The sequence below is a fragment of the Pogona vitticeps genome, chromosome 5 (assembly GCF_051106095.1).
Source record: "Pogona vitticeps strain Pit_001003342236 chromosome 5, PviZW2.1, whole genome shotgun sequence".
Taxonomy (NCBI): Eukaryota; Metazoa; Chordata; class Lepidosauria; order Squamata; family Agamidae; genus Pogona; species Pogona vitticeps.
In genome coordinates this window covers 89,008,272-89,035,682 of record NC_135787.1, presented here as the reverse complement: position 1 = coordinate 89,035,682, position 27,411 = coordinate 89,008,272, and the positions used below count along the sequence as shown (strand labels likewise).

Below are 27,411 nucleotides of genomic sequence, written 5' to 3'. Positions count from 1 at the left end.
GGGGGTGTCACACTCATGGGTGTATGTGTCGCACTCATGACCCTCCACAAGCGTGACACGCCTACCCACAAGTGTGACATGCTCACCATGCGTGCGGGGGGCAGAGATCAGTGTCTGTGGCCCAATTCAAGGAAGCCCATGGACCTGGGATTGGGGACCTCTGCACTAAGGAGTGTGTAAAAACTCACCTGCCAAATCAACTAGCCCTGAAAATGGATGGCGCTGGAGCATCAGGCCCATACCTAGCCATTGCTGACACTGCGGGCCATGGGGGCTACACTGCAATGAGTAGGAGGGCCACTGCAGTGGGCCTTAAAGCCTAGGGCATGGGCATGGGAGGAGTCACCACAGGTGCAGATCTTGGTGGTAGTGCAAATATTCAAATGATAACTTTGAAGGCCAAAGTGGAGAAGGGTTCCATGTGAACAGCAGTTGAACATGGGTCAGTCGGTCCTAAGAGATAGGCAAGCACCATTCTGAAGGGATAGGTGATGGCCTCTGTTGCCCTCGGCTGATCAAAAGGGAGTGGGGTACAGATCCCTGAAGCTGGAGTGGTGGATCCAGTGCAGTAACATGATTGATACCGGAGAAGCCGGTGGCAGCCCCGGGGACGTATGGAAGTGAGAGCTGGGCCATAAAGAAAGCTGACCGCCGAATAATTGATGCTTTTGAATTGTGGTGCTGGGAGAGACTCTTGAGAGTCCCCTGGACTGCAAGGAGATCAAACCTATTCATTTTGAAGGAAATCAACCCTGAGTGCACACTGGAAGGACAAATCCTGAAGCTGAGGGTCCAATACTTTGGCCATCTCATGACAAGAGAAGATTCCCTGGAAAAGACCCTGATGTTGGGAATGTGAAGGCAAGAGGAGAAGGGGACAACAGAGGATGAGATGGTTGGACAGTGTCATCAAAGCTACCAACATGAATTTGACCAAACTCTGGAATTAATTTTATTTAAGGGGTTAATAAGATAATACTTAGATATGTAAATATAATTGCTATAAATATTTACAAAAATTAGGCAACAATGGTGTAAAATAAACTGTAGCACAAAAATAGCTTTTCTGGAACAAAACAATAATAATTTTATTATTCAGCTGAAGAAAGACATATCAAATGAGGATCTTATCATTCAGGATCATTATGAAGATGGGCCAGAATCCTGTTGTGTTATGCAGTTGTTAGGTATTTTGCCACATTCCATCATGCAGCTAGTTTATGACTACACAACCAGTTACACTCCAGCCCCTTTAAACATTCCAAAGAATGCCCAATTCTGCAAAGACTTTGAATGAAATTGGAAATTATTATGAGTGTTGTGGTGTACCCTCCACCCCACCCATCTAAAGAAATTGGGCAGACTCTGAAAATGTTGAAGTCTTGTGCACCCCTGCCAATGCGTAGTGCCATGTTCCATACTCTTGGGAGGTGGAGGAACCCCAAAAATTAACAAGAGATGAATGAGAAATGCTCAAATTCTGATGCAATCTAATCTGACCTAATCTGCATCTCCCAGATTTATGAATGGATGACAATATAGTTATAGTTTGGATTTCATACTTCCCTGAATTTTGTGGTGCAGTTCTCAGCTAAATACTGTTGTGAAATATAATTTAAACATGCATTTTGAGGTCAGATCCCTCTACAGTGAAATCCTATAGTCCCTAGTATGGCATCTATGGGAAAGACTGAGCCTCCCCTCCAAGGTGGGGAGACCATTGTTTTCATCTGTCTCATGTCAAAACTCCAGCAGAAGGAAGCATGAGAAAATATTTGGCAATAATGGTGTGGGTGACCCAGCAGAGAATTTGGGTCTTCTGGGCTTGAGAGACCACACCCTAATTTAAACCCACCCTGATACTTATTGGCATTATTTCTCTCCCAATATGAAAAATGGGAGGAAAAAGTAGAACACATATTTATTTATTTATTTTTATTTATTTATTATATTTATATCCCGCCTATCTGGTCGGTTAAGACCACTCTAGGCGGCTAATAGCATAAAATAGAACAGTAAATAAATATAAAACAATTTTACAAAGAAATAGACATAATAGAATAGACAAATAGAAGGGAGAAAGAGGGTATCAGGGATTGACTGGAGGGAAGGCCTGCTGAAACATCCATGTTTTAAGTTGATTTTTAAAGATACCCAGCGAGGGAGCCACACGGATCTCAGGAGGTAGGTTGTTCCAGAGGCGAGGAGCCACCTCTGAGAAGGCCCGATTTCTTATCTTTTCCTTCTGGGCCTCCCTCAGCATTAGGCTCCTCAGCCTCACCTCCTGGCTCGCACGAGTGACACGGGTAGATCTTGGTGGGAGTAGGCGTTCCACCAGGTATCGAGGCCCTAAACTGTTTAGGGCTTTGTACGTAAGCATCAACACTTTGAAGTCGATGCGGAACCAGATGGGCAGCCAATGCAATGCAGCCAGAGTGGGTGAGATATGCTGGTATTTTTTCACTCCACTAAGTAGTCTAGCCGCCGCATTCTGCACCACCTGAAGTTTCCGCAGCAGCCTCAAAGGCAGCCCCATTTAGAGCGCATTACAGTGGTCTGATCTTGAGATTACGAGCATATGCACCAAGGTAGTGAGCGCCCCAACATTGAGATAGGACCGCAGCTGGGCTATCCGCCTAAGATGAAAAAAGGCGGTACGGACCACCGATGCCACCTGAGTTTCCATAGTGAGCGCCGGGTCCAAATGGATCCCCAAGCTGCGGACCCCATCCTTGGCGGGAAGAGTCACCCCCTCAAAAGAGAGGGAGTTTCCCAGTCCCCCAGCTGTGGGGGCACCCACCCTCAGTACCTCCGTCTTGTCTGGGTTCAGCCTCAGCCTGTTCTCCTGCATCCACTGCAGTACAGTCCCCAAGCAGTGCTGAAGGGGCAGAATGGCATCTCCTGCAGTTGGTGAAAAGGAGATGTAGAGCTGGGTGTTGTCAGCGTACTGATGACACAAGGCTCCACACCCCCTGATGACCCCACCCAGCAGCCTCATATAGATATTGAACAGCATTGGGGAGATAATCGACCCCTGTGGAACTCCACAATTGAGACTCCACGGGGCCGAAAGACTCTCCCCAAGCTGTACTCTCTGGGGGCGGTCCTCCAAGAAGGAACGGAGCCAGGCCAGTGCCAGGCCGCCAATTCCCAACTGAGAGAGCCTCCCCAGGAGGATACCGTGGCCAATGATATCAAAGGCTGCTGAGATGTCGAGGAGGACCAGCAGAGACACTTTGCCCCTGTCAGCCTCCCTCAATAGGTCATCGCACAGGGTGACCAAAGCCGTTTCTGTACCATGGCGCGGCCTGAAGCCCAACTGAAATGGATCCAGGCATCCATTTCATCCAAGTGCACTTGAAGCTGGTCGGCCATCACCCTCTCGACCACCTTGCTTAAGAAAGAAACATTGGCGACAGGCCTATAGTTGCCAATTTCGTCCGCCGCCAAACTTGGTTTCTTCCTAATGGGCCTAATGAGTGTCTCCTTGAGGGCAGTTGGAAAGGAAATGTGGTAAATTTATTTTCTTGCCTTACCACTCTGCCAGGCTTTGTATTTGTCTGTTATTCAAACCTCACAGTTCTTCAGATATACATACCCAGCTAAAATGTCTCCATAAATGTATGATCTGTGGGAAATTATGTTCAAAAATATGTATTTACATATATATTTTCATAAGGAATTAAACAAAATTGAGATTAATGTGGAAACTAATATAAAAATGAATGTGCAACTAATTTTTAAAAATGAACTAGTGAATTACTTTTATTGATCTTTACAACACAAAACAGTTGCAATTTCTTAATGATATGTATGGTGTTCTATGTAGAAACCACAATGTGAAACAAAAACTGTAATGGCAGTGTGATGAGATGGAATATGTGATCAAAATCTTGTATTGAACATGGGTTTTGTAATTAAGAAATGTGCCAGAGAGGTTCCATCTTGTTTCTCTGAATAAGGGATCTTTGCAATGCTAACAGGTTGTTTGCTAGTGAGAGCTAGGAGAATGCTTTTCTGAGAGCATGAGAAGGAACTTTGTGATAAGATAGATGATAAGATAGATGGGTATTGTTGTGACTCTTCGCAAAACCACAGAAACCCAAATAACATCTGTTACCCATGAGAGAGAGGTCAGGTGGTACAACAGGACTGTTTGCCTAACGACGGACTGCGATTGGATGACATCATGGGAAGGAGCAGATAAGGACTTACCAGTTACTCTTGAAAAATGAACTTTTACCTATGGACTTTGTCATTCGTGACTCACTCTAATGTCTTTCATGACCCACCCTTAAGCATTTCATGACCTACTCCTTGATCACTCATGGCCTACACACATGGATTACTCATACACGCACTCAGGGAATATTCTTGACTCTTTTCATGGACTATTCCTATGGACTATTCTTGTGGATTATTCTCAGGACAATGGGATATTTTCTTTTACTGGATTTTTCCTTTTGTACAGAAATTTTCATTTACAGGATTATTAAGGACTATGGACTTTTTCTCACATAACTGGATTATTTTGTTTTCCTGATGGATTACCTTATTGGATTTTTTTATGCATTTTCTTGACTTTTTGAATTATTTTACTGTTTTTGGACACTTGGATATTTTTCATGTTTTCTTTGCCTCACTACCAGTTTGTAATTAACCACCATAACGCTTATTTGTTTGCTTTTGCATAATTTGATTTTTTACTTTAAGGAATTTACTTTTTCTTTAATAAAATAATGATTATAAAAATCAATTGGTTTCCTGAACAGTAAACTTGTCATAGGTCATCTGATGGTGCTTGCCTCGGCCTTGCATACTTATGGAGACCTGCCTGTGGTGCTTAAGAAGTCTAAGGACTACAAAGCCCACATGATTTTCTATCAGTAATATTCAAAGTTACAAGAGTGTTCTTATTAGGGCAGACTTGTGAAAGGGAGCTTTGACATGCCTAGCTGAGCTCTGGGACTCTCTCAGCACATTTTAGGGTGTCCAATCTCCTGATTACTCTCTGTCCGAGCATTCACGCGTTCTCTAGGGAATCGTGTTTGTCACAGGCAGTATGCTGGATTGTGATGCCAACTGCATTCCCAAACCACCAACAGATTTGTGCAATGAAGATTTAGCTCGATTGTTAACATAGCATCAGTGATTAGCATTCCCTGCATTTTGAGAGTACAGAGTATTTGGCTGATTTTTTTTCCTCCAAAGACTCATCACCAACCACATAACTGGCAAACAACCTATTGAGATAGTGGCCATTTTTCTACCTTTTCAATAACAGCTACCCACCATAGTCACATTACATTAATGCTGTGAGTTCATGACTTACAGTGAAGAAACTGGAACAATAAAATTGCAGGAACAATAAAACTGCAGGAAGCCTGATTCAACCAAATTGTGTGGGCAGTGGCAATGTGGTATCCTGGAAATTAATAGCATAAGGGGGTTGCTGACACTTGTGGACTGCATGACAAAACAAAAGGTTGCTATGTTGCAGTGCTTAATCTGAGTTTGGGAACCACTCCAGATCTCGTTTGCAGGACAAGGGTTCAGCCTGCAAAATGTGAAGGTGGGTGGGGTGTCTTTTTCTTTTCTTTTCTACATATATATGCCACCACAGAGCAGTGTTCTTCAGGATAGCTTCCAGGATAAATAGTAAAGTATAAAGCAATAGCACAGCAGATTTAAACACAATTTTGAAAGATTAAAATATTTCTAGTAATGAAATTAACCTGAATTAGGTGCCAGGCAAATCTTTCCTAGGGAAAGCTTTCCACACCTAGGGTGCCAATGTCTGTTTCTATTATCTACTAAAGAAAGCTAGTTTCCCATAGCTCTGACAACATTTTCAAGATAAACTCGCCTGTTCTAAAATGTGGTAAAATCTAGAATAGACTCTGCCTGTATAACACAGGGGAATATCTATGTAAGTGTACTAACAGAATTTGTCTCGGTGGTAGTCATAGTCATACCAGACTGCAATGTAAATATAAAGAACTTGACAATACCCACTGAAAGCTGAAGCAACAGCCATTTTGAAAGTCAGATTTATAGTAAATTTAATAGTATTAAAGTTGTGCTGCCTCAAAAATTCCACTGATACAGAGCAGAGGGTGGTTGTGGCTGCAGATGATAGGCTGCCTTCAATGGGAAATGAGAAAGCATCTGCACCAGGTACTAACACAAGTGATGGGGGAGAGTCCTGGGGCATCTACACCCATCTACACCATTCTAGTCCCACTTCCCTTCCTGGACCAGCTCACTCATCACATAGTTGCCTGCTATTGGATGTCCTCAATGGCCTGTGCAGGCCCAGATGTGATGACAAATTGCTCTGGGTGGGCCTAGTCTCTCATATCTTCCTGGTCCCTTTTGGCACCGGATGCAAGTGAGGGATCAGTTGTGATCCACACCTTTTCCTTCAGGGAATCAGGTTGTACTCCTTGGAGACCACCTTTTCCCAGCCAGAAAAGAGAAGATTGTCAAGGAAGAATGCATGAATATATCCAGGCTTTTGAATAGGGAGGGAGATAAGAAAGATAAAGAACTGCTGGATGAGATGAATTATTTATTTATATAATTCAGCTTTTACCCTATCCATCTAGTGGCCAGGCCATTACTTTGGGCAGCTTAAAATAAGAGCATCCACAACAGAAACTAAGATTCAGGAATACACAGCAATTAAGTCATTAAGCAAAAGAGCGGACAAAGCCCTAAGGTAAAGGTAAAAGTTCCCCTTGACAATTTTTTGTCCAGTCATGTCCGACTCTAGGGGGCGGCGCTCATCCCGCTCTTCAAGCCATAGAGCCAGCGTTTTGTCCGAAGACAATCTTTCCGTGGTCACATGGCCAGTGTGATTTAGACACGGAACACTGTTTACCTTCCCACCGAGGTGGTCCCTATTTATCTACTTGCATTTGCATGCTTTCAAACCGCTAGGTTGGCGGGAGCTGGGACAAGCGACGGGTGCTCATTCCGTTGCGTGGATTCGATCTTACGACTGCCGGATCTTCTGACCCTGCAGCACAGGCTTCTGTGGTTTAGCCCACAGCACCACCACGACAAAGCCCTAACCTAAGTTAAATCTTTAATAGCATACAAGATGACACAGATCAAACAATCAACCATGGAAACACAAGTCATCAAAAATCAAAGACATGAAACCAAAATTTTAATTAAATATTTTAATTAAAGGTAAGCAGTGCCTGAAAATTCATAAGGTGTATAGGATGTGCGCAATTTGGCTGCCATGTTGTTATTCATATATGCAGCAGTTATAGCTCATTCCCAGCCATGGCCAATCTCATCAAGAAGGCATACCTGTTTTTTTTTTAGGCCAATCATGTTCTTTCATAATGAGGCGTTTAGGATCTTGGCTTCCATCTACCCTTCTCTTCAGTGGAATTGGAGATATATTATATTAGGCAAAAACAAAATAAAAAAAAGAAGATAACAATTTGTGGCATCTTAAAGACTGCTATATTTTAATGTGAACTTTCATGGACAAGTCTGCTTCCTGAGACATAAGAATGGGACTACATGGGAATACATGGCCAAAATTTCTACATGGTCCCATAGCAGACACTCTATTTGGCCAGAAGTTGACTTGGCAATGCCCTTTAAAATTCCTGCTGATGTTCAGTTCCCACCCAGGAAGCATTGTTCTGTAAATCAGAGGTCCTCAACCCCCGGGCCACGGCCTAGTGATGGTCCGTGGCCTGAGCCAGACCAGGCTGTGGAGACAGACCTTCCGCTCCATCCCCCATGCACTCACCTCTGCACAGCTGATTTGCGCATGTGCGAATGCTCCAGCATGCCTGTGTGAATGCCGCACTGCTGTTTGCGCATGCACACAAGTGCACGCCCACACAAGCACCCCACCACTGTTTGTGCATCCACATGAACACGGGGGGGCTTCCCCAGCCAGTCTGCACGGTGAAAAGGTTTGGGGACCCCTGCTGTAAATGATTGGTGGCTAAATTAATCCCAGCAGGAACAATAACAAGCAGGAACAATATGGTAATGAGGATTTCTAATCACCAATAGGGCTTGTGAGGCGGTACTGGTGAATAATAAGGAAATATAACTGGGAATTTCAGCAGATAAACACAATATTTTGCATTTTATAATGACCTAAGAAACCTTGGTTTATATTGAGTCCACTGAGATGGGTTTAAAACATGTTTATATATTTTATCTCAGCTATCTCTCTCTGGATTCTTGCCTTTTAATTTTTCTTGTCCACAATGGCAACTTTCAGGTCTTGTGCAGTGTCCATGTAAACTAAAATGATTTGAAACAGGTTTCTGTGTATTGCCATTCATGATGTCCAATTTGTGACCATTAATTATTTTGTGTAGAGACTGTCCTGTTTGTCCTAGGTAGAGTGCAGAGGGGCATTGTTGGCAAAAGATGGCATAGATACAGGAGAAATTTCAATTCATGTTTTGGATTCCTTTCCTGAGCATTAGGCAGCCAACAAGGTCAGGGAATCTGAAGTCTGTTCAAGGTCTTCAACATATACAGTAGTTGAGAAAAGATTGCCAAAAAAGTGGTTGCTGGCAGTACCATGTTTATGGGTTTCATCTCTTGGCGTACTGAAGAGGACACCAGGGAATTAATTCATTATTTGTCCTAGCCAAAGGGACAGTCGGTGAATGACAGAATTCTGGAAGAGCTGTTGTCTATTAGGTACACCTCATTTGACACCACTATTTGGACGGTGCAGGAGTGTGACGGGTGCAGAAATAGCAAAGTGCAACAATAAGCCAGCATTTTGTTTCCTTCATCTCCATCACAAGGACTTCATGTTGCTGGGATTCTATTTTGAAGACAGCTACTTTATGGATAGGGCATCTCCCATGAGTTACCCAATATCTTGTGCAGGCTTTGAGAAATGTAGTATATTCTTAGAATGGGCCATGCAAGCCCTAACCAGCTTGGGTCACACAGCTTATTTAGATGACTACTTATTTGCAAGCATAGCAGGTTCTAGGCACTCTCAGGTTGTGCTGGAGGGTTTCTCTCATCTGATGGAAGATATTGGGGTCCCTTTAGCAGTCAAAAAGATTGAGAGTCCAACCACCAAGGTGCCCAACAACAAATTGATAAGCCTGTGGTCAAGGTTTTGTGCCTTCCTCGGCAGCAGGAAGGTGTCTGTCAAAGAGCGGTAGGAATTGGTATGCCATTTAAATTTTGTATGTAAGGTGGCAGCCCCCAGTAGGATGTTCTTCCATAAATTCTGTGATGCAATGAGCAGCTTGATCAAGCCACATCACAGCTGCTAGGTAACAGCTGAAATGAAGGAGGATGCCAGGGAAGGAAAAACTTAACGTAAAACTTTAATGGCAGCTCATATTGGTGGGAGGAGATGCACTTGGAAGTATATTTCCAGGTGCAGTCAGATGCTTACAAGGCTAAAGTTTTGGGGTTCTAGAGGTAGGTAGTGTTCCAACTGTTGGCCTATGGAACAGATAGAATTAGGCATCAAGAGAGACATGACATTTTTTGGAGTTCTTCCCGTTGCTTGTGGACACCCCTATGGTATATTTCTGGTGTAACAACATGGTGGTTGTTCGTGTCATGACAAGTTGTCTTCCAAGTCAACCAGGTTTAATTAGAAAGTTCATGGTGGATTGTCTGCAGTTTAACATTCTAGTTCTGGCTAGGCATGTGCCAGAGATGGACAATGTTATTGCTGATGCTTTGTCTCACCTACAGATGCAGCAGTTCAGGGAATTGTAACCTGAGACTCAAGAATGACCAGAGTGCTTCCTGGTCAACCTTTATAAGCTTGGAATAGTGAGGCTGAGAAGGCCATGAAGTTAGCATAAGGCTCAATACCCACAGGTATTATGAAAGGGGTAGCATTGAGTTTTGCAACTTCAGACAGCAGTCTGAGCTGTTGGTAGTAAGGACTATTTCTGTGCCTCAGCTTAGGTGGTTTTGTGTATGCCTAAGGGATTTTTCTTCTTCGCGGATTGCTGCCTTGTCATGGCGAAGGGGCTTGAGTAACTCAGGGAAGCTATGGGCTATGCCGTGCAGGGCCACTCAAGATGGACAGGTCATAGTGGAGAGTTCTGACTAAACGCAGTCCACCTGGAGTAGGAACTGGCAATGCCACTTCAGTATCTTTGCCAAGAAAACCCCATGAACAGAAACAAAAGGCTAAAAGATATGACGCTGGAAGATGGGACCCTCAGGTCGGAAGGCGTCCAACATGTTACTGAGGAAGAGCAGAGGACAAGTACAAGTAGCTCCAGAGCTAATGAAGTGGTTGGGCCAAAGCCAAAAGGACGCTCAGCTGTGGACGCGCCTGGAAGTGAAAGGAAAGTCCGATGCTGCAAAGAAAAATGCTGCATAGGCACCTGGAATGTAAGATCTATGAAACTTGGGAAGTTGGAGGTGGTCAAACAGGAGATGGCAAGAATAAACATCGACATCCTGGGCGTCAGTGAACTAAAATGGACAGGAATGGACAAATTCAATTCAGATGATTATCATATCTACTATTGTGGGCAAGAATCCCACAGAAGGAATGGAGTAGCCCTCATAGTCAACAAAAGAGTGGGAAAAGCTGTAATGGGATATAATCTCAAAAATGATAGAATGATGTCAATACGTATCCAAGGCAGACCTTTCAACATCACAGTAATCCAAATTTATGCACCAACCACCAATGCTGGGGAGACTGAAACTGACCAATTCTATGAAGACTTACAACACCTTCTAGAACTGACACCAAAGAAAGATGTTATTCTCATTCTAGGGGATTGGAATGCTAAGGTAGGGAGTCAAGAGATAAAAGGTACAACAGGGAAGTTTGGCCTTGGAGTTCAAAACAAAGCAGGGCAAAGGCTAATAGAGTTTTGTGAAGAGAACAAGCTGGTCATCACAAACACTCTTTTCCAACAACACAAGAGGCGACTCTGCACATGGAAATCACCAGATGGGCAATACTGAAATCAGATTGATTATATTCTCTGCAGCCAAAAATGGAGAAGCTCAATACAGTCAGCAAAAGCAAGGCCTGGAGCTGATTGTGGCTCTGATCATCAGCTTCTCATAGCAAAATTCAAACTTGAACTGAAGAGAGTAGGAAAAACCACTGGGCTAGTCAGGTATAATCTAAACCACAGCTAATCTAAACCACTCCAACCACCACCCACAGCAAAAAAGAGGCATAATCAAAACACTGGTAGACCGGGCAAATCGGAACTGTGAATCTTAGTTTCTCAGCACTGAACTCAATCATCTGAACTGGGCCCTACAGGCAAATGGCTACTCCAAAAATGAAATCACAAGAGCCATCAAACCTAGAATACAACACCGAACTGAAGAAGAAAAACAGCCACCCACAAATAAAGTATTTCTGCCATACATCAAAGGGGTCACAGACCGCATGGGGAAACTTTTGAAAAAACACAACCTACAAACAGTATTCAAGCCCACCACAAAAATACAACAAATGTTACGGTCAGCAAAGGACAGAAGGGACCCCCTCACCACCGCAGGAGTATACCGAATACCTTGCAGTTGTGGCCAGGTATATATTGGAACCACAAAACGAAGCATCCACACCAGAATCAAAGAACATGAGAGACACTGCAGACTAAAACAACCAGAAAAATCTTCAGTAGCTGAACATGCCCTGAAACAAACTGGACAGGAAATTCTATTTCAAAATACTGAAATACTGGACAACACCAGCAATCATCATGTCAGACTGCACAGGGAAGCCGTTGAAATCCACAAGCACAAGCACAGTTTCAACAAAAAAGAGGAAAGTATGAAGCTCAACAAAACTTGGCTCCCAGCTATCAAACATACTACATGCAAAAGGTCAACGAACTCTACCCACCCACAAGGTCAGGGGATCACTACACACAAAAGACCAGCTAATGACACCCATCAACCACAGGAACAGATAATCTCTACCCCTTAGCACAATAATACACCCACAACAAAACATACTAATCACCCATCTACAGGAAAAGACAATAGCCTATCTCACAGCCATAAATACTGCACTCCCAAGCCAATTACACCAGAGTACAGGTTGCATCCTCTGAAGATGCCGGCCACAGAGACTGGCGAAACGTCAGGAAGAACAACCTTCAGAACACGGCCAAAGAGCCTGAAAAACCCAGAACAACCACTAAACCACATCCCTTATGAATACACAGTGGAAGTGAAGAACAGATTTAAGGAACTAGATTTGGTGGACAGAGTGCCTGAAGAACTTTGGATAGAGGCTCATAACATTGTCCAGGAGGCAGTAACAGAAACGATCCCAAAGAAAAGAAAATGCAAGAAAGCAAAGTGGCTGTCCAACGAGGCCTTAGAAATAGCAGAGAGGAGAAGGGAAACAAAATGCAAGGGAGATAGGGAAAGTTACAGAAAATTGAATGCAGACTTCCAAAGAATAGCAAGGAGAGACAAGAGGGCCTTCTTAAATGAACAATTGGGAAAGGAGTACGACAAGGCTGTATATTGTCTCCCTGATGTATTCTGCATATAAGTTAAATGAGTAGGGAGACAATATACAGCCTTGTTGTACTCCATTCCCAATTTTGAATCAATCAGTTGTTCCATGACCAGTTCTAACTGTTGCTTCCTGTCCCATGTATAGATTTCTCAGGAGATAGATAAGGTGGTCAGGCACTCCGATTTCTTTAAGAACTTGCCATAGTTTGCTGTGATCCACACAGTCAAAGGCTTTTGCGTAGTCAATGAAGCAGAAGTAGATGTTTTTCTGGAACTCTCTGGCTTTCTCCATAATCCAGAGCATGTTAGCAATTTGATCTGTAGTTCCTCTGCCCCTTTGAAATCCAGCTTGTACTTCTGGGAATTCTCAGTCCACATACAACTGAAGCCTAGGTTGTAGGATTTTGAGCATAACCTTACTAGCGTGTGAAATGAGTGCAATTGTTCAGTTGTTGGAGCATTCTTTGGCACTGCCTTTCTTTGGGATTGGGATGTAGACTGATCTTTTCCAATCCTCTGGCCAATACTGAGTTTTCCAACCTCGCTGGCATATTAAGTGTAGCACCTTAACTACATCATCTTTTAAGATTTGTAGTTTGTAGCCTGGGGTCATCTTCATCTGGTCAGCTATCCTGGCCAAGCAAGTCTGAAGAGGGAACTGTGAACCTCGTTGTTTGGACTGTGCAAGGAACATGATAAATAAGAAACTGAAAGCCCAGGTCTTTTAAAAACAGGGGTTTTTACCTGAAACACATGGGCATCCAGTTTGATCACCTTGAGTTGTTGCAGAGATGGTCTCCTGAGGCAGCCTCAAGATATTAAGAAACCCAGTTCATGAGTATTAAGATAGAGATGGACTCAACAATGTCTTTCCAACTGAGCCAACCAGGACAAGGCTGGCAATGTACAGCAGGGCACAAGGGCAAGGGACTTGTAGAGGGGCCTGGATGGTTCACCTGCTTCTGTCCTCTAGGTTTGTTTCATGGAGGTCCACGAAAGCTATGAGTACATTGAAATATAATAGTTTGTCTTTAAGGTGCCAAAACCCTTTTTTGTTTTGTTTTGGTAGGGATGGGGGAGGCTGCCTGATATTCCCCACTGAGAAATTGCAAAAATATGCATATACTTCCAAGGTGCCAGTTGCATATGCAGTGTACATATATACATGTACATATACAGTGGTGCCTCACTTAGCGACGTTAATCCGTTCCAGGAAAAACATCGCTAAGTGAATTAATCGTTAAGCGATTTAAAAAAGCCCATAGGAACCTATTAAAACACGTTTAATACGTTCCTATGGGCTAAAAACCTACCTTAAAGAGAAATTCCTCCATAGCGGCGGCCATTTTGGGTGCCTCTAAAGCGAGGCAAAACCATTTTGGAACCACCGCTGTGCTTCCTCCAGGGAGACTGAGGCACCGCCGCCGCCACCCCGGCCGAGAAAGACCCTCTGCGCCTGCAGCAAAGGTTGCTGCAGGCACAGAGGGTCTTTCTTGGCTGGGGTGGCGGCGGTGCCTCAGTCTCCATGCCGAGGCTGGAGTTGAAAGGGGTGAGGAGAAAGAGAGAGAGAGAGCTTGCGGAGGCAGCGGTTTGTGAAACTGGGTTCCCCTTGATCTTTGCAAACAACCGCCCATCAGCTGTGCTTCGGACTGCTCTCTCTCTCCCCTCCCAGCCTGGGCTGGAGCTGGGAGGGGGGAGAGAGCAACCGGAAGCACAGTTAATGGGCAGTTGTTTGCAAAGATCCCGGGGAAGCCAGCTTCACAAACAGCCGCCTCTGCGTGCTCTCTCTCTTTCTCCTCACCCCTTTCAACTCCAGCCTCGGCAGGGAGACTGAGGCACCGCCGCCACCCCGGCCAAGAAAGACCCTCTGTGCCTACAGCAACCTTTGCTGCAAGCGCAGAGGGTCTTTCTCGGCCAGGCGGCGGCGGCGCGGTGCCTCAGTCTCCGTGCCGAGGCTGGAGTTGAAAGGGGTGGGGAGAGGGAGCACGCAGAGGCGGCGGTTTGGGAAGCTGGCTTCCCTGGGATCTTTGCAAACAACTGCTCATTAACTGTGCTTCGGGCTGCTCTCTCCCCCCTCCCAGCTCCAGCCCAGGCTGGGAGGGGGGAGAGAGCAGCCGAAGCACAGCTGATGAGCGGTTGTTTGCAAAGATCGCAGGGAAGCCAGCTTCCCAAACCGGCGCCCATCAGCTGGGCTTCGGGGCTCTCTCTCTCCACCCCTTGCAACGCAACACAGCTGATCGGCGGGGCCTTTGGGATGATCGTGGGGAAGCGCTTCCCCACGATCATCGCAATGCGGTTTTCCCCCATTTAAAACATCGCAATGCGATCGCTTTTGCGATCGCAAAAACTCCATCGGTGTACGAATTCATCGTTAAACGGGGTGCTCGTTAAGCGAGGCACCACTGTATATAGTATATGGAAAAACCCTAGGAACCAGATGGAAGCAAACACAACTGTGAGGACAAACAGCACTTGACTCTGCATAGATTGTTCAGCACATACTTAATCTTACATTTGTTTTTATAACCTACTACATATGGCAAACAGTTGCTTGTAACTTTATAACCTTTTATTTTTTTATCAAAAAGCAGCAGATACTGTTTGTGGAAGAAGATTCCATAATCCTTTCCCTTCAGGCATTCCACAGCTCAAAACTGCTCTCCCAAACAGATGCATAACTTGCAGAAAAAGATATGGTGACCTGTATCTTTTTCCCCATGGAGCAAAAATACACTGGAGGTAACTGCAGAAAAATGGAAAAAAGATTAAGTAGGCACACACATACACCTCACACTCCAATTTACAGCCTCCCATTCCTGTTCAAAAAAGGAAAACGATGTGCAACAGCATTTCAAATGATGCTTGACAAAGACAATTTTAATCTAATTAATTGAATGAATTTAAAGAAAACCAAAAGAATTTTGATATATTTTAAAATCAAACTGGGGATGCAAGACACCATTGACTGTTAGAAATTAAGCACCAAGATTTTGGCTCCTACCAGGGAAACATAAGCAGATTGTTTCTTTTTATTGCTTATATTCACTGGTCTTCAAATAAACACCTCTGAAAATTTTCCCCGGTTGAAAGATTTTTGCCTGTAATATTTGAATATGATCCAAAATCGTAGGCCTGGCAAATTTAAATGAACAAATCACTGGTTCTGCATAGTAACCATCCACCTGAGAGTTCTTAAAGGACTCAAGGGTGATCTTTCTTATATTCTAAATAAAATATGCAACTTGACTCCAAAACTTCTTACTCCTCCCTGGCACCAAATTCTAAAAAATGTTGTGTGGAGGGGAGGTCAAGGAGATTATAGAGTACTTAGCTTTATATTTGTTTTAGGTAAATTGGTAGAAAACCTACATAAAAATAAAGCTATTGAAAATACAGAAGACTCACTTGCTGCAGAAGACCAAACATAGCTTCTTCCCTGTTTCTCTAACAATTCCACATTCTCCAGCAGTACCAACAGATGAGTCGGTAGGGGTGATGCAAGAGACACGATGTATTTACATTTTCAAAATGCTTGCTGTAAAATCGTTCAAGGTTTTGAGTGATAGGTTAAGAGAACACTCTCTCTTACACATTGGTAAACAGCTAAAGATAGGAAATAGAGAAAAAGAATAGCTGTGGAAGAATTTAGGAAGTGGAGATTTTGCCTAGCATGTTTATGGCAATATTTTTTTTTCTTGATTATAACCGAGCTGCAGTTACAGTGAGCCACTAGCCTGCTTTTTCTCCTTCATGTCCTCTGTGAATACACACTAATGGGTTAATCTGCATCTGAGCAGAGCAGTCTTCTGTAACTTCCACAGCTTTAAGCACTTAGTGCCTTAGTGCTGGGACCTCCCCTACACCTGGCTATATAACTCCACCCCTGGCCCAGTGCTTCAGTTCTTTTTCTGATTGCCACTGTAGCAGCAGCTTTGTTTGGAACTTTGCAAGTAGAAACAAATCTTTCTTTTTTTGCCTTTTCCCTTCTTTCCCTTGACCTCCCCTTATTTTTTAGTTGTAACAAGTTGTTTCTTTTGCTGGGGGGGGGGGATACAATACTAGCCGGCATTAGTTGTTCTTTGTTGAGGCTTTATAAAGCCAGCGTTCCAGCCCTCAGGGCTTTTCTCTTAAAGAAATAATGTCTTTTTTGCCTTCTTTGTAAAGCTACCCCCCAGGCTGGAAAGCAACAACTTTCTGTCTGTCTGCAATTTCCTCCTAGCAGAATAGAAGAGGACAGCTTCTCAGCTTGCCCTTGGCAGAAGAATGGGCACCCTGAAGCTCTGGCTGCCTTCCTTGCTTGTCGGTGATTCTCCTGACTGAGCTATAACCTCTCCAGAATTTGGCATAGAACAGCCCTCTTGTTTCAAGGGGCTTGTTCTTACAGCTGTGTCACAGTGAGCTGGGCCTCCGTGGCATTAGGACTGCCCTGGAAGAAGGTCCTCTGTAGCTCCTGCTCCCCACTTGTCAGTGGGTACTGCCTCTTTGGAGGTTGGCATGGAACAGCCTGCTTGTATCAAGGGGCTCGTTCATATAGCTGTTTTGACCCGACAGGAGTTAGGGCTCTGTCGCCCTGTCCCTAGGAGAAGAAGGGCCTCCTGCAGCACCGGTCACCTTCTCTGCCTGTCAGTGATTCTCCTGACGTGGGAAGAGCCTCCGTGTGATTGTCGCACACCAACTCTCCTTTTTGCACCTGATTATGTAGCTGCGACTTCTGGAGGGAGCTGCACGCTGAGGCTGTAGATGTGCTGGCAACATATGGTAAGGCTTGAATTTCCCTTTGGGGATACAATGGGCCCCTTCAACTCACGTGGCTAGCCCTACGTGTCAGCGCTTTGCCTGACTGGGGTAACGCCCTTGGGTGGTTTGCCGTGAAATGGCCCTCATTTATCAAGGGGCTTGTTCAGGTGGCTGCTATTTCCAAAATCAGTTAGGTGCCGAGGCAAAGGCTTTCTAGCAGCATTTGACAGCCGTAGTTTTGCCTTTGAAAAGGGGAGGGTTACAACTCCCACCACTAGCCCTATTAGTCGGTGATACACCTGCCTGGGGTAGCACCTGTTGGTGGCTGTTAATTTGGCACAAAACAGCCCTCTTTATCAATGGGCTGGTTCACAAAGTAGCCTGCGGCCCTGTCTCAGCTGCCGGTGCCCGCATAGGCTCATAGGAAAAGGACTAACAGGAGTCCACCCAAGAACCCTGCCGCTGGGTTCCATAAATTTCTGGTTCCATAATAGAGACTTCTCCTAGAATATCACTTTCATCAAACCAGGCAAATAGCCAGTGTTCCTTTTCCATTCTTAGATTCCACCACAGCTAAGGGCTGAATTTACACTGCCCTTAAAAGACACACAGAGACACGTTTGCTGAAACACACACAACACCTCTTATTTTGCTAACTGTACACCCCACCAGCCCCCTCACCGGAGGAGCCGGGGTTCTCTGTTCATATCTCCAGGGGCTATAGCTCATGTTCTTGACTCCTGTCAGTTTTTATTAAAATTCCTGTCTTTTCTCCCAAGGTCCAATAGGGCAGAGTTAGTCTTTAAACTGCTTGTCAGCTTAGGGGCCCACTTAGTTGCACTGGAATTCCCACAGAGTCCAGATTCTGGAAGGCAGGAAGGAGGAATGAAGTTAGGTCTGGCCACAACCCTTTTAGAGAAGCTTGTATAAATGAGCACAAGAACTCAACCTCTGCAGTTGGTCTGTCTCTGTCTACTCCTTCACTTGCCTCTCCAAAGCTGCAGCAGCCTCCATAGCCTTGTCCAAGGATGTGGCTGGAGTCCCCAATACCTATCTCCGGTCACAAACAAATAAACCTGGCAAGGGTAGACAGCTTCTAGCATCCTCCTACACATCCTCTTCTTCCCAGATCGGCAGCAACCACTTGCCTTCCCAGTTTTTCTCTTTCATCCCCTTGACCCGGTCTCCTCCATCTTTTATCAAGACGCTCTTCTGCAGCTGCAGGATCTACCTCCAGCTGGCCAGAGACACAGTGATAGGTACAGAGATCCACAAAGAACAGCTGCGGGTTCTCCATATAGTCCACCCTTTTCTCATTAATTGGCACTTAAAGTCTCAATAAGTCACTCTGAGACATTTTTAGGAGAAAGAATAAAAACATTTATTTACATAGTTGCTTAAAATTACAGACTTGTGTGTTCTGCTTTTTTACTCCACGTATATGTAGCAACCAATGGAACAGATCAATAGCAAACAAGCACCAAGAGAGGGAAAAAGCACTTAGCAGAGATGCGGGTCTCTTTTTGAAATCAAAGGCTGAAAATAACAATAGGTTAGTGCTGGACAGGTAAACAGTTACTCCAACCTAAAGAGGTCCCTCCCAGTCAGACAAACTAGAGACAGCATGTGAGATTGCAAATAAAACTTAAAAAACAAAATAAGATTTGATATGACAAGTTAAGTTCGGTCATATATCTATTTTATTCTACTTCTTTTTTTATTACTTAAGCACACTTAATTCTTTATACATATCTGTATTGATGCCTGATTTTACAAAATGCAATTAAAAAACACACTTTATTTTGACATTTCTTGACAAAAACTCTTCAGTGTAGTTCTTAACTAGTTCACATTATTTTTCCTCATTACTTCCAGTCATTCTCAGACTCTGATTATGCTTTAATAGCCTCAGAACTAAACTCCCATATTACCCCATTCTGTCTCTTACTCAGACTGAAACTTAACTAAAAATGAACTGAACTGTTCTTTGTCTTGCACTTACCCCATATATATAACAGTATCTCTACAGCTATGCAGTATATCAGTAAATCAGAATTCCATCTCCACACATTCTCTTTCACCTATCTCTTTTAACACATTCAGCTTACCACTGCTAATCAAAACCCAGTCATTTACCATTTATATCTATAAGGAGATATTTTATGCAGCATGGAATCACTACACTCAGGTGTCCCAGTCTAAGCCTTACACTAGCCATTGTGCTGTACTAGCTTTCTCAGATGTGGCTACTGCACAAATATGCTCCAAGGCTGAAACATACTGTTAGAAAAACAAAACTAAAATTATTGTGCTTAATCTGAGTAATGTTGGGGTGAGTGGGTTTCATTTACATATTCTACACATTTGCATAATATGCAAATAAAGGTGCCAAGACTTTATAACTACTGTATAGCTGCCCTACCTGTGTTCCAGACTAGTGGCTCCTTGCATTTGCTTTTTAGATTAGTGTTCTTCAGGAGAAAATAGACATCAGGTTTTACAGCAGTGAAGACAGTTTATAAACTCTTTTTTGGTGTTCAGTGTAAACATATCATTTTCTCCCCCACAAAGTGATGAGTGGTAGTGCAGCTTATTGCAGCACCTGATACACTGCAATTGTTCGTACAATTGCTAAAAAACTAATAAGTAGAAGGCAAATGGCTACATTAATAAGCATACACATGCTGCTTTATAAAAACAGTAGCCCAAATAGCAGGCAGTCCATCAGAAGGATAAACCCACCTTCAGCTTGGGAGCTTGCTATATATCTGTTATGCAGATGGCAGAGGCAGCATCATATTGCTAGTGAATTGTCTGCAGTACTCTTTTATGGCCCAGACCCATCCTCACTATTAGAATCCCCACAGCCCCTGTGCATTCCATCTCTACAAACAACAACTTTAGACCTTGACATGCTTTCCAAACACCAATGGGGAATTAGAAGCTGTTACACAGTGTAGAGGAGAAACTCTGTGAAACGCCTTCCAGACTTTCAGCCCCTTGCCATGCTGCCTGGTACACAGAACTATTGATTTCTTTCAAAGATACACTTCACCACAAGAATCACTACTGCACAGTCGTTCATCATTAATGAGCTTACCCTCCCAGCTTCTCTTTTGAAATAGATTGTTTTTATAAGTTTATATTGCTGAAATAAAGTGGAACAAGGAGATATTGGGACTAAGAAAACTCCTTTGATTTTAGAATATTTCACAATACAGAACCACCACATGATTTAAAGACACCTTAGCCCTTGGCAGGCTTTTGGTAGCTGAGTGTAGCCTGTGACACAAGTAGAGTTATACAAGGGAGAGGATCTGTGCAAGTATGCATGCCCTGCCCCTGCACTCCTGAGCGTACATATCTCTGTGCATTCAGCAGAAAAGACTCACCAGTTGAAAATGCTTTTGTTTTCTTTTGTTTATTGAATATGGGAAAGATCTGTAAGGGCATGGGAATGCTTGAGGGGGGTGGGGTGTTATCACATACATCTTGTCCTGATTTTAGCCCAATGCATAATACAAGCGAATACCTTCTTATGGCTCCTCTCTCAAGATATATTCACCTGGCTTTTTGAGCTACTCCCAGAAAATAAGAATCACTGGAGATTAAACAACATTTAGAAGCAGAGCTTCCTTAAGAGATGGGCAACATATGTCCTGGCATAAACTTTTCTCTCTACTACAGATTGTAGTTGGTTTCTCTCTTTCAGGACTGGACATTAGGAGATCAACACAAGCTTCATTCCCATGCCTTATTGTTCAGCTTTGAACTCTTTCAAAGATTGTAGCTCACTGGATATATTAATAATAAATTTTCTTTACAATAATGTGTATAGAGTTCTATAGTCTCAGCATCAGAAGATGATTCAGGAAAAAAAACACTACCTCCTGAATCTGTATCTTTGCACTTCAAAGACAAGTAATCTGCTTTCCTATAAACCATTCATCATTCTAGGTATGACCAGGATGTTTATGTAATAAGTGTTCTCCAAGTTTCTTTGTTTTGTGAATTTTTCATTTCAAAGGTGGTTTGTTTGTTTTGTCCCTGTGTCCTTTACTAGATGCCTAACCCCCACCATGTATATTTGTAGGTAAACTAGAGTAAAAATATTTTAATTCCATGTGTCTGGGGAAGTGCATTGTAATTTTGAAAATTCACACTGAAATGTCACTCTGTAGGGTGCTACTGCATTTTTAAAATTCTTGTTCTGTTTTTGTTGTGAATGTGAGCTGAGCATAACATATAGTTTGACAGATGCATTGACTATGGGTCTCGATTTAGAATCAATTTGGTATTGATGAGCTCTTTTGACAAGTATTCAGGAAAGGATGTCTATTTTCTGAGACCACTATCTGGCTTCTAATGTTAGCTGCCCTGGCTTTCACTATTCTAAACCTGCATCACCACAGGGCTGCCAGGTCAGTAGTATCCCATTTCCTGGGATTTCATGGTCCAAAGCTGGCAACTAGTGGGCATATATTTGTGATCAAAGATATTGGCAAGTCTACCCATCTAAGTCCAGGTCCTGGGGCCCAAGCCTGAGTCTCAAGCTACCTCCTAGGTAAAGGTTCCCCTTGACATTTTTAGTCCAGTCGTGTCCGACTTTAGGGGGCAGCGCTCATCCCGCTTTTCAAGCCATAGAGCCAGTGCTTGTCCAAAGACAGTTTTCCGTTGTCACATGGCCAGCATGACTAGGGAACACCGTTTTACCTTCCCACCAAGATGGTACCTATTTATCTACTCGCATTTACATGCTTTCGAACTGCTAGGTTGGTGAGGAGCTGGGACAAAGCGATGGGAGTTCACTCCATCGCGTGGATTCGATCTTACGACTGCTGGTCTTCTGACCCTGCAGCACAGGCTTCTGCGGTTTAGCGCGCAGTGCCACCACGTCCCTCTTTTTCAAGCAGTGCTCCCCAAAGATTTGTTTTTCCCCAAAGACAACTGGGAGTACAAGAAATCCCTGAGATTTCACCCAGCAACTTAAGATATGGTAAATCCACAAAGATGCAGCCATACTAAGGAATGTACACATAACACCCCTATACCAAATTTAACCTTGCAAAACAGGGAGCAAAGAAAAACTTGAAAAAACAAAGTTTATTCTCTATAAACCCCTTTTGTGATTGCCTTTTTCTTCAACTTAGTTTGGATGAGTGAGTTTGTGCTTCCTTTGTATTCTTCTCACTCAGTTGAGGTATTGAACATGAACACCATGATCTACTCAGAAGTAAGTTCCCTCAAATTCAGGGGGATTTACTCTCTGGTAAATGAATATTGGTTTACAAAGTACAAGTGATTGAAGAACTGCTCTCTCTCAAAAAAAATCAACCCACATAACTGAAAAGTATTCTGTTTTACGTATTGTTAATTCATTGAAATAGTGACAGAGGAAGGGAGGGAGAGAACAAGCCCCATTTTCAAGTACAAAATTTATTGAAGGGTTTATTTCATTTGAGGCAGGAGGGGTGGGAAATCTTCTGTATTGAACTGTATAGTGTTAAGTCTTTTTGCTGTTTGTCCTTGAAAACATGAGCTTATTTATGCCCCTAAATACACATTAGAAAACCAGCAGTTTCAGCTAGGCTAACATACAGTCCTATAGTGATAATTTATTTATTTATTTGTTTGTTCCATTTGTACCCCACCCATCTAGATTCAGGAATCTACTCTGGGGAGCTTACAGAATATAAAGATAAAAACAGCTTTAAAGTACTCAAAGTTCAGTAAAACATCTTAATTCCACTGTTGATCTGCAAATCTATGTACATACAATGAACACATTATCTTAAATGCTAGATTTAAAGATTGTTTGAAGTGAAACACATCTGTAACAGGCTCTAAGTGTGAGGAGGGGGGGCAAGCAGTAAAAATGAAAGTCAAACCTTCTGAACAGCTTACAAATCTAGGTATCTTTGTGCACATAGCTTGAAGGTATTTTTAGAATAAGATATTTTAACCACTTCAGCTATATTCCAGAGAGAATGTAGTAACCGAAGAAGCATTAAATAACATTGAGTGCTTGCCTGTCTTGGAAGAGCTGGACTGCGAACCAACCCTAGCAGAAATAAATGCGGCCTTGGATTCCCTCGCCTCCGGCAAGGCACCTGGAAGGGACAACATCCCTGTTGAAGTGCTGAAATGCGGTAAGGACATCATCACCACTGAACTGTATGAAATCTTTTGTCTCTGCTGAAGGGAAGGTGGAGTAGCACAGGACATGAAGGATGCAAACCGTCACATTGTACAAGAACAAAGGAGATGGGGTGACTGCAATAACTACCGTGGCATCTCTCTTCTTAGCTTTGTAGGGAAGCTGCTTGCCCGTGTGGTGCTGAAGAGGCTCCAGGTGCTTGCAGACAGAGTCTATCCAGAATCACAGTGTGGATTTCGAGCTAATAGGTCCACCACTGACATGGTATTCTCCCTCCGACAGTTGCAGGACAAATGCAGGAACAACAAAAGCCACTCTTAGTGGCCTTTATAGACCTTACAAAAGCATTTGACTTGGTTAGCAGCGATGGCCTTTTTAAAATACTTCCCAAGATTGAATGTCCACCTCGTCTCCTTAACATCATCAGATCCTTCCATGAGGGAATGAAAGGCACTGTAGTTTTTGACGGCTCAACATCAGATCCCTTTGACATCCAAAGTGGAGTGAAACAGGGCTGTGTCCTTGCACCAACACTTTTTGGGATCTTTTTTGCTGTCATGCTGAGGCAAGCCTTTGGAGCTGCAATAGAAGGTGTCTATCTCCGGACTAGATCAGCCGGAAAGCTCTTTAATCTCTCCAGATTGAGAGCAAAGACCAAAGTCCAACTGAAAGGCATGCGGGACTTCCTCTTTGCAGATGATGCAGCCATTGTTGCCCACTCTGCTGAAGACCTCCAACAACTCATGAATCATTTCAGCAAGGCCTGTCAAGACTTTGGACTAACAATCAGCCTGAAGAAAACACAAGTCATGGGCCAGGGCGTGGACTCACCTCCTTCTATTACCATCTCCACACAAGAATTGGAGGTTGTTCATGTCTTTGTGTACCTTGGCTCAATCATCTCTGACACCCTCTCCCTGGATGTCGAGCTGGATAAACGCATTGGCAAAGCAGCTACCATGTTCTCTAGACTCACAAAGAGAGTATGGCTCAATAAGAAGCTGATGACACATAACAAGATCCAGGTCTATAGAGCCTGGGTCCTGAGCACAACTCCGGTACTGCAGTGAGTCCTGGACCCTTTGTGCACGGCAGGAGAGGAAGCTGAACACCTTCCATATGCATTGCCTCTGATGGATTTTTGGTATCACCTGGCAGGACAAAGTTCCAAACAGAGTAATCCTAGAACGAGCTGGAATATTCAGCATGTATACATTACTGAAACAGTGATGTCTATGTTGGCTTGGGCATGTTGTGAGAATGGGTGATGGTCGGATTCCAAAGGATCTCCTGTATGCAGAATTAGTGCAGGGACATCGCCCCAGAGGGAGACCACGGCTGCGATACAAGGATATCTGCAAGCGGGATCTGAAGGCCTTAGGAATAGACCTCAACAGATGGGAAACCCTGACATCTGACCATTCAGCCTGGAGGCAGGCAGTGCATCATGGCCTCTCCCAATTTGAAGAGACCCTTGTCCAGCAGGCTGAGGCAAAGAGGAAGTCACAAAAGCAGCAAAACCAGGGAGCTGGACAGGGGACAGATTGGATTTGTCTTCAGTGTGGAAGAGATTGTCACTCTCGAATTGGCCTCTTCAGCCACACTAGACGCTGTTCCAAGTCCTCCATACAGAGCACGACACCATAGTCTTTCGAGACTGAAGGATGCCTAATAATAAGTTAATAAACACTGATGTTTAAGCAAATACAAGAATATATAAGCTATGTTATTGCTTTAGTTAAATAAAACAATTTAAGTAGTTCTGTATGAGTGATTAACTTATTAAACTAAAATTGGTGCTGATGTAGCTGGCTTTACTAATCTGACAGGTTATTATTCTAAATATGAAACCTTCATCTGGTTGCAAATAGTGAAGATTATTGAAGATATTGAAGATTATACTAACCAGCAAGGAGTCTTTATTTATTTAACTTATATGCCGCCCACACTAGCCGAAGGTCTCTGGGCGGCTTACAGCATTTAAACATTTACATTTAAAAACAATTAAAAACACTGATGTTTCGGCAGGCCTTCCTCTCAACGAATTCCCGATTTTCCCTCTTTTTTCCTCTCTCCTAGTGTCTGTTCCATCTTGTCCAAAGTTTGTCCCCTTTTAAAAATTATTTTAATTATATTGTATCACGCTTGTTGTAAGCCGCCTAGAGTGGTCTCAAGTGACTAGATAGGCGGGATATAAAATAAATAAATAAACAAACAAACAAACATTATCAGGGGACTAAAAGCTAAGCCCTATGAGGAAAGACTGAAAGAACTGTTCATCCTTAGCTTTGTGAAAAGTCTGAGGGGAGAATATGACAGCACTTTTCAAATACCTAAGAGGAAATCATACAGAGGAGGGGCAGGATTTGTTTTTGATAATCCCAGAGTGCAGGACATGTAATAATGGGCTCCAGCTACAGGAAGCCAGATTTAGGCTGAATATCAGGTAAAACCTATTAACTGTTAGAGAAGTACAACAACGGAAGCAATTACAAAATGAATAACAAAATGAATCTCTTCTCTTTTTCTCCATACATCACACACACACATACTTGTTATACTATCCTTCTAATAAATTTCCTTTTTATTCAGTGAGATGATTTGTCTTTCTTTCTCCAAACCTTTATTGGCATAAATACAGCTGGGATTACTAACAATAAACACAACGGGTTATAACTTGGAAGTTAATTTGAGAATCTCAAGCAGAAAAATAGCAACAGCTTCAGTGATACGGGAGGAAGAATCATTCAGAAAAATCTCAGGGGTGTTCGACAGGGAAGATAACCAGGGTTCTAGTAGTGCCTTACGAATGGAGAAATGAACTGGGCAGGAAAACAGTATATGATCAAGTGTATCCGGAACCAAATGGCAGAACAGGCATAATCGGTCCTCTTTAGGAATATTTGCAAATCGACCGGCATGGTTCGCTGAGGGAAAAATGTTAAATCGGGCTAACATAAATGCTCTTCTTGACCTGGGGTTGATAAGTGAGGAAAAATAATTTGGATGACAACCAAGTGAAGGGAAAAGACCAAAAGAGAGCGGGGAACAGGTAGGATTCAGTTTGGCTGCAAGAACCTCAAACTCATGCTGCCAGAGTTTAGATTTAATAAGGGCATGAGCCTGTTGAATTCCTAAATCATTTAGGGATTCTAGATTCAAATCAAGGGATTGAAGTTTAATCTCAATCAACTTCAGCCACTTGGAAAGAAAATTGTCTCTGAGTAGATCGTATAGTAAGGAATTGGGCTTGGAGTTTAAATGTAAATGAAGCCAATATTTAAATGTGGTGGACCAAGCAAGGGTAGAAGGGAGATGGGTACCTAATTCCAAAACTAAAGTTGAAAGACGAATCATGTTGGGGACTCCTAAGATTTTCCTGAAAAAGGCAGCTGCCAAAGTGTCAACATCATGATCTATGGCCTCGATCCAAATAGGAGCTCCATATAGTAAGTGGGAAAGCAATTTAGTCCGAAAAATAAGCAACGCTGCAGGCACAAATTGATTGCCAGATGAGTAGTGAAATTTTGAGATGGCATTAAGATGGAGGCTAGAGGAAGATAGAACCAATTTTTTGTGGGGGCGCCAACTGAGTTTATGATGCAGAGTGATACCTAAATATTTAAAGGTTAAAACCTGCTGAAAGGTTTGTACTCCGATTGTCCAGGGAGATAGTGATACGGAGTTGGAAAAGTTAATTATTTTAGTCTTGTCAGCATTTATAACCAGATCATTAGCTGAACAAAAAGTTTGAAATTTAGATAGGGTACGACGGAGACCAGCTTTTGTTAAAGATAATAGGACTGCGTCGTCCGCGTACAAAAGCACAGAAATTGGGGAACCATTAAGAGAGGGTGCAGCATTAATAGAAGCAGAAAGAGAGGAAGGCAGGTCCGCTAAAAATAAATTAAAAAGTAATGGGGCTAAGACACATCCCTGCCGAACACCTTTGTCAACTAATAATTGGTCAGAGAGCTCATAGGAATTTGGCAGCCGAATCTGACATATATTGGAGGAGTGGAGACGCC

General features: G+C 43.2%; 1 long non-coding RNA gene across 2 annotated transcripts in view; it reads left to right on the top strand.

Moving 5' to 3' along the window:
• The window catches only part of LOC140707483 (uncharacterized), a 79,189-nt gene that overhangs the window by 24,172 nt on the left and 27,606 nt on the right, over positions 1 to 27,411 (top strand). Inside the window, exon 1 of one of the 2 annotated variants that reach the window (XR_012087572.2) lies at positions 17,120 to 17,247. The exons of the other annotated variant lie outside the window; for it this stretch is intronic. This is a non-coding gene — a long non-coding RNA (uncharacterized LOC140707483). Of the gene's footprint in view, positions 1 to 17,119; positions 17,248 to 27,411 lie in introns of those variants that run through there. 2 annotated transcript variants of the gene reach the window in all.